Here is a 15,529-nt window from a genome sequence, read left to right as displayed (position 1 = left end):
GCCATTGAGGATAACTATGGAGGACAAACAAACCAATATCTTCAACACTTTGTACTATCAAGCCCACCTTCCAGACTGAGAGTTTGTAATTTGCTCAGAATTTTGTGCCATTTAAATTATGAATAAGGGGAAGGAATTCCAAGTGAGTATGTAGTTTCTTCCTGGGTAAACGTTACACACTCTGGCATAATGTCTACTAGCGTATAATAACTAAATAGCACATGGAGGATGGCAGCGTCATGGGTCCTGAGGAGAAGAGATTTGAGGTAATAGATGGAATTCAAACGTGCTCAAAGCTTAGAAACAAAGAGGAATCTAGATGTTATTCTCCTATAAGGAAGAGAAGACAAAAAAGGACGCCTCTTTATGACGGATCTGTATTTACATATAAAGGAAACTTCTCTAGGGGCTGCAGGTTTCCTGTCATTCAAGAGACCCTGCACGCGTGACTACGAGAATCCTTGTTGCTCAGAGAAGAAATCACCCTTGGCCTGAAGGTAGGAGAGGTAATAACTGTCATAAGAATCACCACCTCCCCTCCACTATTCCAAGCTTGGGATCCATGATTGCTCAACAAATTGTTTGGCTTCGTATGTTAACTCTCTTTTCAATCACCAGGTTCCAGATGCCACCAGGATGCTGGCCAGGCTTCCCTGGATTGAAGACCCCACCAATGTGTCCTGGAGCTCAGCTTCCCCAGAGACACACCTTACTAGGGAAAGAGAGAGGCAGACTGGGAGTATGGACCGACCAGTCAACACCCATGTTCAGCGGGGAAGCAATTACAGAAGCCAGACCTTCTACCTTCTGCAATCCTCAATGACCCTGGGTCCATGCTCCCAGAGGGATAGAGAATGGGAAAGGTATCATGGGAGGGGGTGGGCTATGGAGATTGGGTGGTGGGAATTGTGTGGAGTTGTACCCCTCCTACCTTATGTTTTTGTTCATTAATCCTTTCTTAAATAAAAAATTAAAAAAAAAAAAATCACCACCTCCCCAAGCCCCGGTACACAATGCTGGCGCTTTTTTCTTTCTCCGTCTCTCCTCTCACTTCTCTCTGTCTTTGAAGAACTACGTTTATGACTGATCACTCAACACCTTGTTGGTTCTGATTGCAGAAAACACACCTTATAAATATATGATAACCATCCTGTAATAGAGAGTGTGACAATTTACTTCACAGCGCGTTTCGGGCTGCTAATTGATCGTTTCAGTCCAGGGACGATGTGGAATAAATTATAGCCATCAAAAGGATATCACAGCTCATTTTGGTGGAAGGATTTCCACGTCGCTTCCTGTCGGTCTCCCAGAGAGCCTCAAGCACCGGGCGGGCGGAGAAGTGGGGAGGAGCTGGGCGGAGGAAAGGAGGCGGGCGCGCGGGGTGGGCGGAGCCGGCGCGCGGGTGGGCGGAGCCGGCGCGCGGGGTGGGCGGGGCGCACAGCGGCTGCAGGTTCGCGGCCTGTCGGTAGAGGCCTCCCTTCTGAGGAGGCGGCGCGCACGCGATCCGCTGCGTCTCAGCTCCCCGGCGCGGGCCGTTCTTCCCAATGGAGGTCCCCGCGCGCCCGGTCCCGTGTAAGTATTCCCTACTGGCGCTCCTCCTCCCGCAGGCGGCAGCGCGGGTTCACTTGAGGTGAGAGACTCCCTCCAACAGAAGGCCGTAGCAGGGGATGGGGGTGCTCGGATGCGCCGGCTCTCCCCTCTGCCCGCTCGCGGCTTCCCCTCAGCGGGGTTTCCCCGCGGGCGGCGAGGGCTGCCCGCCGTGCCGGCTGTCTGCGCTCCGGGGCGGGAAGAGCAAGTCGCGCGGCCCCGTCTGGGGTCTGGGGGTTTGTGTCCCTTGGGGCCGGCGGCTCGGGCGCAGTTAGGGAGCGTCTCGCGGGCAGCTGCCGCCGTCCGGGGCCTCCGCAGACCTCAGGCGAGGGAGCCCCGGGACGCTCGGCGCGGCGGCAGGTCGCGCTGTGGCAGCGCCCTGACCCCCGGGATGGGGACGCCGCCCCCGGCCGAGCCCAGAACGAGGTAACGGGTCCTGCCCCGACCCCCTCCTTCCTGCCCCAGCCCCCAGCCGTGCTGTCATTTCCAGCAAAGTGTGTGCAGCCCGGGAGAGGAGAGACCCAAAGGCCTATCCAAGAATGTGTCCAATTGTCTGTGTGGCCGCCCCCAGCCCGGCTCACGAGGCCTCGTGACAACTTTTCTCTTGCTTCCTAAGTTTAGGGTCGCTTTCCCAGCCGGCAGCGCGCAGCCGCTGCTTCGCCCTCGGTCCTGTGGTCCTGCCAGCCCAGGCCGCGGCGGTGCGGACCCCATACGGGCGATTTTGACAGCAGCCACCATGCCACGCTGTGAGCAAGTGTGAGGGCAGTGCGTGCTGGAGGGTGGATGATATGTAAGCCGCTTCTTGACACGCTTTCTTACAAGAGAACAGTCGAGACCATCAGGAGGAGAGAGGCCTTTTAGTGCACACACTGAAAATATTTCGTGTTTGGTTGACATCTTTCGAAGTGCCGCAGTAGCATTTTGGTCATTTTGTAGGTGTTTATCAATGCAGGCCCCATAGGAAGGAGAATTTTTAAAAATCTTATTCCTGTTCTGTCATATTAACTGAAGAGTCAATGTAGTGTGTGTGAGAGAGAGTTCTGTTTATAAGACCAAACAGTAAAAAACAAAACAACAAACTAGAATAATAAAAAGTGAGGAAGTTGTGTTTTAAAACACGGCTTTGTTGTGTACAAAGATCATCTGAAAAAGCCTGTATACTCTTAACATAAGTGCTGGATGTGTGAAATAATCAATCTGTCCTATGTATAATAAGTAAATTTTCTTTAAAATTCCAGTCTTGATAATTAGAATTTACCCATGAGTAAATTGTACCTGATTCTATTAGGAGGCACTTGAAACAAATGATTAGCTCAAAAATATGGCTAGGACCCTAGTGAATGCATTCTGAAATCTAAAGTGGTTCAAATCTAAGCATATGCTCTAGGTTTTATATACTAAGAGCTGTATTTACATGGATCAGATTCTATAGCAGTTCTTTTTGCAATGAAACCATGACTCAAGATATTTTTTTCTTTTCCTCTATTCATTATACACTCTTTTGCAATTGACTATGACCATTTAATAAATGGTTACTAATGTAACTGAACTGTATCTTCTCTTGCCTTCAGGAGTCTTAATATTAAGAGAGTTTCTGAAAACTGGCATTTCACTTAGACAAATGTAAAATTATATTGACTACTTTCAAGTAGTAAGTGAAAAAAAGAAAAGAAATAAGAAATCATAGAAATCAAAATGTTTATATGTATGTATATATATATTTGTTATTCTAGAATATAAAGTTTTCCTAAAATTTTACTCATTATATGGTGTGTTGGGCTGTATGGTTTTGTGTAAGTGAAAGCACTGTATCTTTTAAAGTCACCTACCATCCCCCCCAACTTAAAGTTCTTAGTACACTAAAGTCAGACAAGCAAAACACTATAGCAATCACAGTAACACCTATTTAAAGTTCATTGGCATAATGCAAATAGAAAGACTTACCCAATACATTTACCCCAGTTATTTTAGTTAGGATTTTTTTTTTCTCAGATAATGCTTGAAATATCAGTAATTCAAAATAAAGCCTAACTCCTTGAAAATCACACCTTTTTAAAAAATTTTTTTTTTCCCTCCAGGGTTATTACTGGGCTCGGTGCCTGCACCATGAATCCACTGCTCCTGGAGGCCATTTTTTCCCTCTTTTGTTGCCCTTGTTGTTGTAGCCTCGTTGTGGTTATTATTATTACCATTGTTGATGTTGTTCGTTGTTGGATAGGACAGAGAGAAATGGAGAGAGGAGGGGAAGGGAGAGAGGAGGGGAAGATAGAGAGGGGGAGAGAAAGACACCTGTAGACCTGCTTCACCGCCTGTGAAGCGACTCCCCTGCAGGTGGGGAGCCTGGGGCTAGAACCGGGATCCTTACGCCGGTCCTTGCATTTTGCGCCAGGCAGGCACTTAACCCACTGCACCACTGCCCGACCCCCCATCACAATATTTTTGTATTAAATATATAAAATTAACCTAAAGAAACTAAATTTTGGGAGTGAGGGGAGACCAACAGTGGTGTACTTGGTTAAGCACACACACTACTATGAGCAGGGACCCAGGTTCAAGCTGCCACTCCCCACCTGCATCAGGGAAGCTTAACAAATAGTGAAGCAGGTCTACAGGTGTCTATCTTTAGCTCTCTCTCTCTATCTCCCCTCCCCTCTCAGTTTCTGCCTGTCCTAGCAAGTATAGTAGAAAGAATAAGGGAGATAGTATAGTGGTTATGCAAAAAGACTTTCATTCTTGAGGTGGGAGATAGGTGCAAACCTATCTCCCACCACCACCACCATAAACAGGAGCTGAGTTGTGCTTTGGTCTGTCTGTATCTCATTAAAATAAAACAAATAAAATATATTTTTTTAAAGGAAAAATATGGCTTCCAGGAGCAGTGGATTGGTAGTGTGGGCACTGAGCCCAGTGATAGCCCTGGTGGCAATAATAAAATAAATAAGTATGTATATTTTAAATACAACAACAGAAGCCAAGATGCTAAGACTAATTTTATCCAGTCTTGGGAGACAGCATAATGGTTATGCAAAAGACTTTCATGCCTAAAGCCCTGACTCCCCAGGTTCAATCCCCAACACCACCATAAGCCAGAGCTGGGCAATGCTCCGGTGTTTACCCCTGTGTCTTTCTGTATCTCTTTCATTAAAGTAAAGTGAATAAAATATTTAAAAATTAATTTTATTCTTAATCCTAATATTGTGTAATTAGACTGAAACTACATTACCAAAATTGACTATAAACTAATGTAGTTAACTAAACCAGAATTTACATGATATTTTTTTTTTATTTCTGTATTTATTTCACCAGAACACTCTTGCTCTAGCTTATGGTGGTGTTCGGGAGTGAACCTGGGATCACAGAGCTTCTGACTGGAAGATTTTTGCATATTCATGCTGTTTTCAAAACCCATACCATATTTTGTTTAAAAAATCTTGAGAGAGTAAGTCTTCTAAAGACTTTCATTGCCTGAAGAGTAAGATGGAGGTCAAGATAGGGTTATATAGTTTGGGATAAAAAACAATCAGAAAAACACTTGATGGATCTCCGAGTAGCTTTTTAAACCAGTTCTTTTTTTTAAATTTAATTGTTGATTTGTGATTAATAATAGGTTAAAAGATTGTAAACTTACATTGTAGTTCCACAGCAAACCTACCACCAAAGTTTTGTGTCCCTACCCTCCAACCTCCTAAAGATAACCAACCACCATAGTTCTCATAAGTCTTAGAAACAGTTTGCTTGCTTCTCTTTTTTTCCCCCAAGTTCCTGTGTATCAGGTCTCTAGATTCTACATATGAGTGAAACCATCTAGTAGTTTAAGCCGGTTCTAAAAATAATCCAACCATGGTTAGAGTGATGGCAGCACCACTGGAATAAAAGTAACTAGCAAGGGACAGGCTCACTTGGAGCTATAAATTCTCTTAAATTGTGAGGTAATTATTAGCTTAACAGCCATATATGTATGTAGTAAATTGATATGCAATATAGAGACTTACTACTTCATAAAGCTCAATTGTTAAGAATTTGGTTAATCTGGATTTTGACAAGAGTTCAAATTTGCTGCTATAATTACAAAAGATGATAATTTCCAGAATATGGAATTGGGGAAATAAAACTTAAGATGCCATGAGCTAAAATTAGGATTTTTTGTTTAATCCCATAGACTTGGTGCTCCATGTTTCTTGAAAATATGAAAAGGAATCATATTCAGGTAAGAAATAAAACAACCTGTATGCTGTTTAAACTTAGAAATCTTAGACTCTCTAAGTCTGACCTATAGTCTGAAACATTTGTTCTTTTACTGTTTTTTTTTTAATATATTGACTATAGACTCCAAAGTAAATATGTGGTTGTGCCACTGTCTATTGCTATAAATTCACAATATGCTATCTACTGTATAAAATACAAAATTATAAAACACCTCACCTAGTGAATTCAACACCAGAATATGGAAAAGGACATATAAAAACAGTAAGGAAACGAATGAGAAGAAAAAAGATAGGTCATGAAATTTTTAAATCATAATTAGTTGAATTCAGTTGAGGGAAAAGTTTTTAAGCAAAAGCCAAGAGAGCATTTAGTTTAAAGTAAGAAGAAATAACTCAAATTCAACTCCAGTTGAGACTAACCAGAGTACTGAAAAAAGCAGAAATAATATAATTAGCTAAGTAGGTTTTTTTTCTAAAAGTTCAGGTCTGATACTTTTAGTGTAGTATAGTGGACCCTGGGATCATTAGTGATTAGCAGAGATCCAGACCATTCCTCTTTTTCACCTCAGAGATAGATTAGATACGAAGATTAACCAGATCTGAGCTAAAATGAAAGGAAAGATCTTCATTCATTTTTAAGTTCTGGAGCTGTGAGTCCTTCCTGCTTTCATGAACTTAGTTATTATCCAGAAATTAAGAATGGAGAACTTGCTGGGCCCTGGATACCAGGGTTACTGAAAGGTCAGTGAACGAAGTAGGCAAATCAATTCCTAATTTCCTTTGGAGAAAGACTCTGGACTGTTCTATTAAGTAGACAAAAACAGTTGATGAGCTATGTTGCAAGTACAAGGGAATATCAGGTTCCCAGAAAACCGTTGGAAAATAGCAATTATGGGAAAATGAATGACATGGCTATCAGAGGTTTTGTGCTTGCATGACTGCACTGCTTTCAGTGAACTGTTTTTTAAAAAGACACAGGGTGAGATGGAGAGAAAGACAGAGCACACACCACAGCGCCCCTCTACTACTTGTGAAGCTCCCCCACTCCCCACCAAGTGTTCCTATATTGGTGTCTAGGGCCTCAAATCCAGGTCCATGCAATGTATGTTCTCTAGCAGGTAAGCCACCCCCTGGCCCTGTTAGCCTTTCTTTTGAAATGGATAGCATTATCATCATGCCTGCTCACTTGTTTTTATTTTTATTTATTTATTATTGGATAGAGACAAAGAATTTGAGATGGATGGGGTGATACAGAGGGGGAGAGACAGAGAGACACCTTCAGCCTTGCTTCACCACTCATGAAGCTTTCCCCCTGCAGGTGGGGACCATGGGCCTGAACCTGGGTCCTTGCACACTATAGTGTGTGCGCCACTGCCTGGCCCCTATGCCTCCTCATTTTTTATGTATTTAAGATTCATCCATATATTTCATTTTCAAAAGATGTCTTATTTATTGTGTGTGTGTGTGTGTGTGTGTGAGAGAGAGAGAGAGAGAGAGAGAGAGAGAGAGAGACATTGGAGCCTCTGTCAGCATAATGGTGGTAAGGATCAAATCTGAGGCCTCACACAAATCAGGTGCTCTACTCTCCAAGCCACCTCCTAAATATTTTTTTAATTTGTCTGAATATTTAAAATATTGTGTATGATATTTATAGCTCATGAAGGGTCCCCTCTGCAAGTGGGGAGTAGGAGCTTGAACCTGGGTCCTTGCATTTGGTAATATGTGCATTTAACCAAGTGCATCACTGCCTGGCCCCCTAGAAGTTGTTCTTTTCTTCGAGATTTTGTTATCCTCTTCATATCTTATAGAAGACCAAGAAGTTTGCTGGAACTCTACCTTATGGCTCAGTTGGTCAGCTGTGAACATGTTTTGCAGTTGTTATTCTTCTTACAGCAACAACTCATTTCTATTCTCCTTTGCATACCACTTAATAAACTAATATTGTGATTTTAATTTTCTCTCGTTTTCTCTGTGTATTTAAAGGTACAGAGGCTACTGGGGGAAGGACAGTTTACCTCTTATAGAAATATCAGAATAAATATAGACAATATCATTGACTCCCACCAACATAGAGTGGCTCTTCCAGAGAAAGAGGGGATGCAAGAAGTAGTCTGGGATGTTATAGGATGGTGGTTTGCCCTCATTGTTTTTTTGAGTATCAGAAGTTACCCTTCTTAACTATCTGGGCCATAGTGAGGACTCCCTACCCTAATTCTGAAACTATAAACACTATACACAAAAGTTAATGTTTAGGCTGAAATTAAATGTTTGTATGGTTCTTAAATCTATACAAGGTGAACATGACTCTAGCTATACTATAATCATGTTTGAAGTTGTGGCTAGAGGATTGTTTTCTGATTTGTGAGTATTCTCACAGTGACACTTCATACATTTATACTGTGAGGCACAGTGTTGATCCAGTGCAGTGGATTATTCCATTCTATTCAGATAGTTAGTACTGAAATATGTAATCTTCTACTTGTTGAATGGTTTGGGTAAATTTCTTTGTCTCTCAGAAAAATGCCAATAATAACTTTCTGCTTTTTAGTGTTGTGCTTGAGGTGTATGCTCAACAACTGGGAGGTATATTATTAAGCTCTGAAGAGTGAAGAGGACTTAAATAAGACAGATACCCACTTTCAAGGAGTTTACAGTGTGATTGGAAAGGACTAAGTAAAAGAAAACTGACATGACAGTACAAGGCAGAAAGTGGGAGGGGCCAAGGAAGTCCTACAGATAAGAGTTCAGCAATCTGCCAAGGACTAGGATCATAGTAAAAGTTTTCAAGACAGAAGTGGGAATTTCCCTCTGGGGTTTGTAGGCTGAGTGGATTCAGATATACATAGTGTAGTTTAGAAGGCATCCCAGATGGCAAGGAGATGGAGTGATCTAGCACTTAGTAGCACAGGAGTGGCAGTTTCTAGAGTGGGAAATAAATCAGATTTTGAACCAAATTGACACAAGAATCCTCTCTGTTGTCAGAGCTTGGTTATATATTTAATTTTATGTATTTATTTTTGATAGAGAAATTGAGAAGGAAAGGGGAGATAATAGGAAGAAAGACAGAGATACCTGCAGCACTGCTCCATCATTTGTGAAGATTCTCCCCTGCAGAAGGGGACCAGGGGTTTGAACCAGGGCCCTTGTACACTGTAATGTGTACTCAACCTGTTGTGCTACCACCTGGCTCCATTTTTTAAAAATATATTTATTTATTTTATTATTAGAGAAAGAAATTGAGGGGGGATGGAGAGATAGAGAAGAGAAGAGATAAACACCTGCAGTCTTTCCTCACCATTTGTGAAGCTTCCCCCTTGCAGGTGGGGACCAGGGGGTTGAACCTAGGACCTTATGCACTATAAATGTGTGGGCTTAATCAGCACCATCACCTGGCCCCCCTCCTTAAATTCTTTCATCTCCATTTCTACAACCTTAAAGTGGGTATAATTACTGTTTATTAACTCTAATACATTTAATCCCTTTGATTTAATGGCATATTTGTGGTTCTTAACATAATGACTGACATCTCATATTTGTTCAATAAAATGGAGATATTGTATGTGTTACTCTCAGGGGACAATGAGAGAGCTATCTGCTGAAGAGCTGTCTTTGTATAGACTTACTATATGTAGTAAAAAACAAATAAAAAATGGACCAGTTAGCCTTTGGACAGGTTGGACAGGAGGCTTGAAGGTAGATTTAAGATGGTGGAACTCACTAGCTATCAGAGCTATCAAGGCTTCAGAATAAAGTGGACATCCAGGAAAATGAATCTCAAGACATTCTGAGGACTGTATTAGAGGAAGAAACCTACTAAGGTTGTCAGTGTCTAGATTAGGATAGTGGTAGGGTTACTAGATTTGGTTGATCGGATCTTTTTAAAATTTCTTTCATGAAAGGAACTTAGGACTCTGCAGTGTGTAGTATGGGAAACTTTGTTTTGTTTGTAGACTCATAATAAGAACTAGGACATACTTGCTTTGGAAAATAGAACTTAAATGGTGGAAGTAATTTTAATGGTAAATAAACTCTGGAACTTACTTCAATTTATAAAAGAATATTCCCATCCCCTTTTAAGTGCACAGATACACCATCCATGTGATCCCATCCACTTTTGTCCTTGGTGCTGCCATGAAAGGATGAGAATCTCACCCAGAACTGTGAGCGTGAAAGGCATGTGCTGAGCCACCTTGCAGCTCCCTAATACAGTCCGTGTGAGAAGCCTCTTTTACTTTGTTCATGAAGATAAGCATGTGCCCATCACTGTTTCTCAGGAAGACACAAATTCTGATAATTTATAGCTCCATAGTAGAGTGAGGTTAAGATACGTAGTGGCAGTGGCAAGGATGCAATCAGAAAAATGGTAATTTTGATTAATTCTGTCCTCCTGGGGTTTAGAAGTAGTGTAAGAACAACAATGCCTGCCTGGGAACTAGTTCTGGATATTAGGGACTTCATTTATATTGTCTTTTGTTCCCTCTCTTCCACTTCCCCCATTAGGGGAATGCATGGAAGAATGTATGGCAGATAATTGTACTTTTAGGGAAGTCATACTGGTTGTATGGAGACTTATTAAAATTGTGAGGAAATCACAGTTGCCCCTATTACTGCTTACTGGCAGGTATTAAACCTAAGTAGGAAAGGATAACTTTCCTACCTACCACTTATTTTCAGAGAAAAAGGTTGCTCTCATTTGGCTAAAAGAGCAATATAATGCTAAAAGTTCTGGGGTATCAGCCTGTCACAGCAGTTAAATGTGGCCAGCCATTTTTAATTCCCATGGAAGGAGGAAGCACATACTAGGGGATTGTTGACAAACACTGGGAGGAGATAAGTGACAAGGAAAAGGAAGGTTCTATGAGGTTAAAGGCCAGCTGGCTTAGTCCTGTCCTCCTGAGTAGCACCTAAGAGCGTATTTCAATGTCATCTCCTGAGTTTACATTAATTATTTGCTGGGTTGGCAGAAGAAAGCCAGCATGTTATAAGGCTGATTAACATGCAAATATGCAGATTATATACTACTTCTGACACTCCTTTTTCACTCCAGCCTTGAAGCAGCTCTGCAAAATAAGCCTATACCAAGGGAAGGAAGAAAGCAAAAAGGTCTCTCCCTACTTTTTTTAAATTTATTTATTTTGATAGCACCAGGTTCTCACACATTTCATTGCTCCAGGTGTGTATTCTTTCAAATAGAAACGGGGGTGGGGGTGGACACCACAGCACCAAAGCTGCTTCTGTTACCATTACACCTCCAATGTGGTACCAAGGCTCTAACCTAAGTCGTCATGTGCATGACAGTGTAGGCACTCTACCCAGTGAGCTATCTCCCTGGCTCTCCCTGCTTTTAAATGAAAAGAGTATATGTACATATATGTGGATTTCTGCTATTAATGTCAGTAGGCCATCATTCAGTATAGCTCCCAGCTAAAACTCTGGCCAGGAAGTCTTCAGGAGGCTGCTGGCATTAATTTTGTTAAAGGAGCCTTATCAGAAAGCAAGTCTCCCCTCCCTCTTGGGTGGCTTGTATTGACCTTGAGAAGGTCTGCATGTGGATTTCAGTCTTGCCCCTGCTCCCACCCCTCTGCCTTCTGGTACTGCAGTGGGACTTAGCTCCTTCCTTCCCCCCACCCCCTTTTTATTTTCAATTAAATGAATTAATTGCCAGGCATTTAACTTTTGTTTTGCCAGACTCTTTCATTATGCCTAGAGTTGTTGCTGAGAGGCAAAGGGAAGTAATAACATTCACAGTGAGGGGCAAATCCTGTTAATGAACAAATTAAAGTTCAAACAGTGATTCAAGTTCACAACCTCTCCGTGGCTCTTCCTTTTAATAAGAGTTATACATGTTACTTTCCTCAATCTTTTCTCCCTTTTATTACTTTTTAAGCTTTCCATCAACATGGCTGGTGTATATTTGAGGCTCCCAACCTTTCTGCTCTGACAAGGACTGGAGCAGTTATAACCGTGTCTTAATTGGGGTGGCCCTCTGATTTCCACCTCCTGCCTGGACAACATGGGAAGTGCCTCTTGGACTTCCTTCCTCTTGGGCAGTCAGCATCTGACAACTCAAGTTCCCATCCCAGGGCAAAACAGCTTTACAGGGTGGGGCTCAGTATGTCTCAGCCTGTCCCTTGCTCTCTTGCCTCTGCAGGCAAGCTTTTTGCTTTGCAGGTGACAGTGCTTGGGGAAAGGGGCTCAGTGAGGGGAGGGAGGAGTCTGGGGATGATATTTACCCCACCAAATAGATGCTACTTGCTTTGCTGAGGGTACCTTGTCCAGAAAGACACCTGAAAGCCCTAGTGTCCTTGGCCCTGACCAGAGAGGGATTTGAATCTAGCTGGGAGAAACCAGGGAGGATCCAGTGCCCATCTACTTCTCCCCTATACCCCTCACCCCTCGCTCTTACTGTGGGTTGTGTGGAGGTCTTTTCTACCTCTGTGCCTGGCTTCTCATCACCATCCCCTGAGCCTAGCTTGGCTTGATATAATCACCATGACAACTGCAATCTAGGAGCATACACATAATAGAGATGAAATAGACAAAAGATTAGCATGCCATGAAAAGTACAATAAGTTTCTTATTTAGCATTTAGATAACTATCTTTCCTTAGGAGCAAGCTTCAAAGTTGAAGCCAGTTTAGACCAAGAGGATTAATTCTTTCTCCAGCATGCTTCATTGAATCTCTCATTACCAAACTTTGTCTGTATTGATGTAAGATTTGATTGAAGATTAGAGCATTTAGCAAATCTTGCTTTTCTGCATGTATCAGGTCCTTTCAAGCATGGATCATGGTGCCCAGTGGTCAATACCCTTACTTTTATCCAGTGTCTGCTTCATTTAAACTTAATCAACTCCATCAATGAACTGGAACAGGGAAACGTCCCTGCGGTAAGAATGTTGTGCTTTTGTGGGATAATTCTTTGCTCTTTCCCCATCCGTTGGTGTTAAACCTAAAATTGCACTATGATGAACTTTTTTTTTAATCAATATGATAATGACAAGTGGGCCTGAACACTCTGGTAGGACTTAGAGTAGAACAGGATCTGGCCTCTATTACCAAAGCAACTTCTAGTCCTGGCTAGTCCGCCTCCTTTTGTGTGGCTTTAATACCTCTTCTTCCCTGACATTGAATATTGTTCAAGCTGGAAAATGATGTATCTTTGTAGGGAAGGCTCGTATGTCACAGCCAGAAAGTGAAGCAGACCGATTGGTTGTATGAATTATCTGACTTGCTGCAGTGAATTATTTGCACTGTTTCTCTACCTAGTCAACAAGTTCCTGAGGTATAGTAGAGATCAATCAAAACTGACAGCCCGAGTGTGAAGGCTTTACTGTGTAAATCTGGCGCACTCATCCTGGCCATGCCGGCCCTGGCATCTGTATATCATTTTTATACTGCTACCAGTAGAGCAATTTCAAAAGTATTTGCAAGGAAAATGCGTGTCCCCATCTGTTCCTGGAAGCATAAATGTGCCACCTTCAGAGGGTTTTCACTGGTAATCATATCTTTAATGATCAACAGACTAGTGATATATACTTTTCCATAAAATGGGGTTTTCTTCACTTTATTGTGATTGGCTAGAATAAATAGCTTTTCCATATGTTAGGGAGATAAAATATAAGATTAGCAGAGGTCGTTTGTTGGATAGTAAACAAAGGAAACAATTCATCCCAAATCTTTGAAAACAAGCAGTGACAAAATTAAGCTGTAATAACAAGAGTGTCTGAGGCCCCACATCAGAAAACAGACCTATCCCTCCTTGGGAAAGGAGCCGAGCAGTTTAAAAGCAGAAATTTAGAGTTTCCTAGAGGACTCTGGTGGTTTATTCTCTGAGGCAGGGGAGGGAAAGGAGATGGGTAAAAAGGAAGGACTAGAAAAACACTTGTTTTTGTTCTAGTTCTATTTTAAGGCCTTACTTCCTTTTCCTTATTTTATCCCCATTTGCTTGTCCCCAATGCAGCACCTTGGTTAAGTTGGTGGGTGTTTTGTTCAGAAAGCAAAAAAATGTCATTCTGCTGTGGTGTTTTCTCCTCAGGCCTATAAGGAGAGGGGGATTGTTCTTGTACTTTAAAAACTGGTTTTCTCCATGAGGGATTTCTTTTCCTGTAGAAAGGATGACCTCAGAGGGTCGAATTGAGTGTTGACTGTTTTACTTGATATTCCAAAGAAGTGGGAAAGGTGCCACAATATAGTTAAGATCGCTGGAGAACTCAGTGAATATACTTTGTAACTTAAATGTGCCTGTACAGATTACAACCCTAGCCACCATCCAGCCTCCACACACATATGCCTGCCAAGAATGTGCACCCTCCCCTCCCCCCTTTTCCTTTTCCCAGAGGCAGATACTCCATTCTGGAGACACACTTAGTTTTTGGTGAAGTATAGGAGCTTCTCATCCAAGATCTCTGTTCAGAGGTTGCAGCTATTTGCTCAGGAATCTCCAGTTTTGTTTCCAGATTTAGAGGAGAACCACAAAGGATTTATATTGGTTTTAGGATACCTGAATCTGAGCACTTGCTTTAGCCTTGGATTTCTCCAGATGATAAAATATGAGCTCTCTGTACCCGTTTTGAGATTGAGATATGTGTGTGTGTGTGTGTGTATGTGTGTGTGTGTGTGTGTGTGTGTGTGTTCTGTGTTCTCTCTAAACATTAAGAACAGGGCCAGTTAGTAAGTTTACTATTATGCCATCTCTTTTTTCTTCACATTTTATGTTATGTTATGTTGTTATGTTATGTTATGTTGTTTGAATCAACCCTTCCCACAAGGGGGCAACAACTTTTCTGTGCCAAAATTCTATAGAATTTTTTGCTTTTTCCAAGTGTCTATTGTTCTCACTATAACAGTATTATGTTTCAAGGTGGAAAATGTGCTTTCTAGGTTGATGCCAGTCAGAAAGACTATTAGCATTTTAAACTCAACTAGTCTTAATTTTCTGCCCCTACCCCACCTGTCAGGCTTGGGAGTCAGAGATTAGACAGTAGAGAAAGAGTTCATATGAGACATGTGGTCAGAAATAGATGGGGAGGCTACCATCAAAATATTTTGAATTTTAACCTAATTTTAGAAGATAGGTTATGGCCAGACAGGCATCAATTTTCCAAGATTTACAAATATGTCACACTGTCTGAATTGAAATTAGATTTATAGTAGTACTGCAGTTAAGGCTAAAGTCACACTTGTGGTTTCTACAGTGTACAATAATACACTGCAGGTCTTCAGTCTTCAGTGATTTGCCTGCCAGAAGGAAATTTTGGTGTGTATTGTATATGACACATAATGCATCATCAGTTAAAATGGATTTTTTCTGATTTTATATGTTTTAATTTGAACTCCATTTTGTATCAAATTTTTGTTACGTGTTTTTGTAAAATGAAAGGAAGTAAAAAATAAAATAAAAAACTTACTGATTTGGTGTGAAAGAAATAAATCTGTAATGTTTGTTCTTTCCTTTGATGAGGGGAATGAGACTTGTGCTATTATAGCTAGGATGCTTCCCATTCCATGCTTCTGTTCCCCAAGGTCCTGTCTCATCCACATCATCTCTGCCAGAAATGTTGCTGACCATATAGAGTGGAAAACATTTACAGAACTTGCTTTTGGAGCATTTGGTTGATGGAAACTCTGAGCCATAGAACTACAGGCATCTAAGGGTTTCAAAACCCTAGAGTGGAGCCATTTGCAGCACATGGCCCTTTGCTGCTCAGCACCACAGACTGTACCATATATAAACCCA

The 15,529-nt window shown here is 41.7% G+C and overlaps 1 long non-coding RNA gene across 1 annotated transcript in view; it reads left to right on the top strand.

Moving 5' to 3' along the window:
- Nucleotides 1–1,424: 1,424 nt before the first annotated feature.
- The window catches only part of LOC132541415 (uncharacterized), a 23,433-nt gene continuing 9,328 nt past the window's right edge, over nucleotides 1,425–15,529 (top strand). Inside the window, exons 1-2 of the long non-coding RNA XR_009552608.1 lie at nucleotides 1,425–1,572; nucleotides 5,747–5,794. This is a non-coding gene — a long non-coding RNA (uncharacterized LOC132541415). The remainder of the gene's footprint in view (nucleotides 1,573–5,746; nucleotides 5,795–15,529) is intronic.

Source organism: Erinaceus europaeus, chromosome 11 (genome assembly GCF_950295315.1).
Source record: "Erinaceus europaeus chromosome 11, mEriEur2.1, whole genome shotgun sequence".
Classification (NCBI taxonomy): domain Eukaryota; kingdom Metazoa; phylum Chordata; class Mammalia; order Eulipotyphla; family Erinaceidae; genus Erinaceus; species Erinaceus europaeus.
The sequence above is the reverse complement of the archived record's forward strand: the minus strand, read 5'-3'. Positions and strand labels throughout refer to the sequence as shown.